This window comes from Schistocerca piceifrons, chromosome 3 (assembly GCF_021461385.2).
Source record: "Schistocerca piceifrons isolate TAMUIC-IGC-003096 chromosome 3, iqSchPice1.1, whole genome shotgun sequence".
NCBI lineage: Eukaryota > Metazoa > Arthropoda > Insecta > Orthoptera > Acrididae > Schistocerca > Schistocerca piceifrons.
Genome location: NC_060140.1, coordinates 536,574,771 through 536,580,510, shown reverse-complemented (window position 1 = coordinate 536,580,510; position 5,740 = coordinate 536,574,771). Strand labels below are relative to the sequence as shown.

At 42.2% G+C, this 5,740-nt stretch overlaps 1 non-coding gene across 1 annotated transcript; it reads left to right on the top strand.

Moving 5' to 3' along the window:
• The first annotated feature begins 5,258 nt into the window (after positions 1 to 5,258).
• Positions 5,259 to 5,333, top strand: Trnat-ugu. Its single transcript has one exon. It is a non-coding gene; the product is annotated as a tRNA-Thr (tRNA).
• Positions 5,334 to 5,740: the final 407 nt, after the last annotated feature.

The window sequence follows — 5,740 nt, the reverse complement described above, 5'->3', positions numbered from 1 at the left end:
CTTAGACTTGCTTACATCATCAATCGCAACGTCAGAATTGTCTCTATGTCGCCTTTACCTTTCCTAAAGCGAAACTGATCGTCGTCACAATTTTCTTTACCATTCTTCTGTATATTATTCTTGTAACTTTGATGCATGTGATGTTTACCAGATTGTGCGATAATTCTCGCACTTGTCAGCTCTTGCACTCTTCGGAACTATGTAGATCGTATTTTTTCGAAATTCGGATGGTACGCCCCCAGACTCATACACACCAACGTGAATAATCGTTTTCTTGGCGCATCCCCCAATGATTTCAGAAATTCTGATGGAGTGTCATCTATCCCTTTTGCCCTATTTGATCTCAAGTCCCACAGAGGCCTCTTAAATTCTGATCCTAATACTGGATCACCTCTTCTAAGTCCACTCCTGTTTATTCTTCAATCACATCAGAAAAATCTTTCCCCTCACAGAAGCCTTCAATGTACTCTTTCAACATATCCGCTCTCTCCTCTGCATTTAACAATGGAATTTCCGTTGCACTCTTAATGTTACCCCCTTTTCTAAGGTTGTGTTGACTTACGGATATGCCGAGTCAGTCCTTCCGACAATCAATTCTTTTTCGATTTCTTCACATTTTTCATGCAGCCATTTCGTCTTACCTTCTCTGCCCTTCTAGTTTATTTCAGTCTTCAGCGACATGTATTTCTATATTCCTGAATTTCCATTAACATTTTTTTACTTCCTTCTTTCATCGATCAGCTGAAGTCTTTCTTCTGTTATCCATGGGTTCTACGCAGTTATCTTCTTTGTACCTATGTTTTTGTTTCCAACATGTGTGTTTGCCCTTTTTAGAGATGTCCATTTCTCTTCAACTGACTGCTTACTGAGCTGTTCATCATTACTGTATCTACAACCTTACGTAACTTCAAGGGTGTCTCTTTGTTGGCGCTTCTGTAGCCCACTTCTTTGCTTTTTGATTCTTCCTCACTCTTCTCTTAAACTTCAATCTACTCTTCATCACTACTACATTGTGATCTGGGTCTATATCTACTCCTGGGTATGCCTTACAATCCAGTAACTGATTTCGGGATATGTCCCGGACCATGATGTAATCTAATTGAAATCTTTCCGTATTACCCGGCCTTTTCCAAGAATAGCTGCTCCTCTTTTGTAATCGCTATTACTAGCCGAAATTTATTACAGATCTCAAATAATCTTTCTCCTCTCTCATTCCTGGTCCCAAACCCATATACCCTTGCACCTTTTTCTTCGATTTCTTCCCCTACAACTGTACTCCAGTCCCCCATGACTAGTACATATTTATCTCCCTTTATGTACTGTATTACGCTTTCAGTATTTTCATATACTTTCGCTATCTCTTCGGCTTGCGACGTCCGCATGCATACCTGGGCTATTGTCGATGGTGTTGGTTTGCTGTCGATGATAAGAACAAGCTTATCCGTGAACTGTCCACAGTAACACACACTCTCTGCCCTATCTTCCCATTCATAACGGATCCTACTCCAATTATACCGTTTCCGGCTGTTGTTCATTTTACCCTATACTCATCCGACCAGAAATCCTTGTTTTCTTACCATTTCACTTCACTCACCCATACTGTATCTGGATTGAGCCTTTGCATTTTCCTTTTCAGGTTTTCTAGGTTCCCTAGCACTTTCAAGGCTCTGATATTCCACGCCCCGACTCGTAGATCGTTATCCTTTCCGTGGTTATTCATTCTTTTTCTCATGGTCACCTCCCCCTTGGTAGTCCCCTTCCGGAAATCCGAATGGAGGACTATTCCGGAATCTTTTGCCAATGGAGAGACTATGATGACACTTTTTCAATTACAGACCGCATACCCTGTGGATACATGTTATGAGTCTTTAATGCTGTGGGTTCCATTGGCTTCTGTATCCTCATTCCATTGATCAATGCTGATTTTTCCGCCTTTAAGGGATGGTTTCCCGCTCCAAGATCAAGAGAGTGCCCTGAACATCTGTTCGTTGCGCCGACCTCTTTGACAAGGCCGTTAGGAGAAGGATGGTCACTTAGTGTGCCGGAAGACTACGGCCACCAATGTCGATTATTAATCAAAATTTAAATGGTGGCCGGTATCGAATCCGGGACCGATGACATTTTAATTACCAATCAACGACGTTACCTTCTGAATTTTAGAGAGTGTATTCCTGTCAACATTACCGGAAGCTTTCTCTGGGACTACAAGTCCCATAAACGTAAATTTACCTTTCCTTAACCTATCTTCACAGATAAGCAAGGAGGTAAGTATCAGATATAAATAATTAATATATAATTTATTACTGTCCAAGATAACGTGATTTCATGGCCTATTTTAAGTTTCCAGATAATAGGCTGTAATTATGAAGATTAAATAAATTAATTAATAAATAAAAACCCCTAGATCACGCGTACGTCCCTACTTACCTTAGAAAATAGGTTAAGGAAAGGAGAATTTACGTCTACAGAACTTGTAGACCCAGAGAAGGCTTTTGACAATGTTGACTGGAATACAGTCTTTGCAATTCTGAAAGTAGCAGGGTTAAAATACAGGGAGTGAAACGTAATTTTCATCTTCTACTGAAACCATGCCGCAGCTATTGGAATTAAGGGGCGTGAGAGAAAGGAGTGAGACAGCGTCGGAGTCTATCCCCGATGTATCTGAACCGGTGCACTGTGCAAGCAGTAAAGGAAACCAAAGAAAACTTTGATGAAGAATTTAAAGTTCAAGGAGAAAAAATAAGAACTTAGAAGTTTGCTCATGTCATTTCAGTTCTTACACGAACAGCAAATGTATAATTAAATCACAGGGAATTAGATTAGGAAACGACACGGCAAGAATAGAAGACGAGTTCTGCTATTTAGGCTGGAAAGTAATTCACGATGGCCGAAGTAGAGACGATATAAAACGCAGAATGGCAATGTCAGGAAAAGTGTTCCTGAAGAAAAAAATTTTTTAACACCGAATATAGATTTAAGGTATTAATCTGGAGTGTAGCCTTATATGGAAGTGAAGTGTGAATGATAAGCTTTCAGACAAAAATGGAAAAGAAGCTTTTGAAATATGGTGCTACGGAAGAATGCTGAATAGCAAATGGGTAGGTCACGTTAATTATTGAAAGATACTGAATAAAAGTGGTCAGGAAAGAAATTTGTCCCACAGCTTCAGTAAAAGAAGGTATTAGTGGGCGGGACACATCCAGAGACAATACGGTATCACAAGTTTCGTACAGGAAGGATGTGTGTATGTGTGTATGGGGGGGGTGGGGCAGTTGTAAAAATTGTAGAGGGAGACCAAGGGATGGATGCATTAAGTAGGCTCAAAAGATTGTACGTTGTAGTTATTATTTGGAGATGAAGAGGCTTGCATGTAGGAAGCATGGAGAACTGCATCAAGACAACAACAGCAATAACATAACCTCTTTTCCTTTTACTTCATTTTGTATGATCAAAGGATGGACGTCAGCTTATTGATCACATGTTTAGCTTGAGTTGACCTCTGCCTTATTTCTATTTTACTGGAATAATCCGAGATTACAACTTGCATGCAGGTTTTTACATGTATGATAGTGTCATGTTGCTTACTTACTACAGGGGTGTATTTTGTTTTAGATACATTTATAGTTTGTCTAAGATTTCTTCATCATTTTCTATATCACAATATTCTGCACCTAATGTAATTTGATCATCGGCGAACATAAAACACTGTAGGTAATCCCCATCTCTGTCTAGATCCTTTCCTCCACAATCATTCATCAATTCTTTCTTTCAATCAGTTCCAGGTTACATTTTCGCTTTTCAGAGGGAGTGCTTGTATTTTGAGTATTCTCTGTCTCTTTGTTTTTGTTATTTTATGTTTAAAAACTGTTTCTGCCTTTACCAGCAGATGGTCGATGAAACATTCCGCTACTTTATACGCTGTTACATCCATCTATACACTGAAGCGTTAAAGAAACTGGTATAGGCATGCGCATTCAAATACAGAGACATGTGTTTAGGCAGAATACGGCGCTGCAGTCGGCAACGCCTATATAGGATAAAAAGTGTTTGGCCCAGTTGTTAGATCGATTACTGCTGCTTCAATGGCTGGTTATCAAGATTTAAGTGAGTTTGAACCTAATGTTATAGTCGGCGACGAGCGGTGGGACACAACATGTCTGATGTAGCGATGAAGTGGGGATTTTCCCATACGACCATTTCACCAGTGTATCGTGAATAACAGTAATCCGGTAAAACATGAAATATCCAGCACCGCTGCAGCCAGAGAATGGGACCAACGACTACTGAAGGGGATCGTATAACATGATAGAACTACAACCCTTCCGAAAATTGCTGCAGACTTCGATTCTGGGTCATCAACAAGTGTCAGCGTGTGAACCATTCAACGAAATGTCCTTAATATGGGCTTTCGGACCCGAAGGCCCACACATGTACCCTTGATGACAGCACGACGTAAAGCTTTACGCTTGACGTGGGCCCGTCCACACAGACATTTTTTATGTTGGTGACTGGAAACATGTCTGGTCGGACGAGTCACGTTTCAAATTGTATAGAGCAGATGGAAGTGTACTGGTATGGAGACAACCTCATGAATCCATCGACCCTGCATGTCAGCAAGGGATTGTTCAATCTGGCTCTGTAATGGTGTTGGGCGTGTGCAGTCGGAGTGATATGGAACACCTGATACTCTGAACACCTGCATCCATTCAAATTAAAATTACACGTTAATACCTTCAGCTGCTGATAGGCGTTGATATATATCAACGGGGACAAGTGAAAATGTATGCCCCGACCGGGTCTCGAACCCGGGATCTCCCGCTTACATGGCACACGCTCCATCCACCTTTTTTTTTTTTTTTTTTTTTTTTTGTCCCTAATGAACCGCTGCAGGAGCAGGACGACGGGTAGATCCATCTGAGCCAACAAGGGCACAGAGGATAGTGCGACTACACGCAATATCTCGGTCACGCCTCCCGCGAGACCCACATTCTCACCTTATATGTCCACACACAGCATTCGTAGTGTCTCTACCCAACACACTCATTTCTCGTGGACGACATTCTTACCAAGTTCCGTAACAGTTCGGGTAATATGTGTGCATTTCGCAGAGAAGAAGAAGGTCATGGCCGGTATTGCCAGAACAAATGAGTGTGTTGGGTAGTGACACTACGAACGTAGTGTGTGGACATATATGGTGAGAATGTGGGTCTCGAGGGAGGGGTGAGCGAGATAGAGCCTGCTGTCGCACTATCCTCTGTGCCCTCGGTGGCTCAGATGGATGGGGCGTCTGCTCTGTAAGCAGGAGATCCCGGGTTCGAGTCCCGGCCGGGGCACACATTTTCACCTGTCCCCGTTAATATATATCAACGCCCGTTAGCAGCTGAAGGTATTAATATATAATTCTAATTTCGTTCTAGACGGCTGCAGGTCAATACAATTCCTGCAGAACAATGCGACACTCCCACGTCCAGAATTGCTTTGGAGTGGCTTCAGGAGTACTCTTCTGAGATTAAACACCAAACTCCCCAGACATGATCATTGTTGCGCTTATCTGGGATGCCTTGGGACGTACTGTTCAGAAGAGATCTCCACCCCCTCTTACTCTTACGGATTTATGGGCAGCCTCGCATTATTCATGCTGTCAGTTCCTCCAGCACTACTTCAGACATTAATCGAGTCCACGCCACGTCGTGTTGTGGAAGTTCTGCGTGCTCGCGGCAGCCGTACACTATGTTACGCA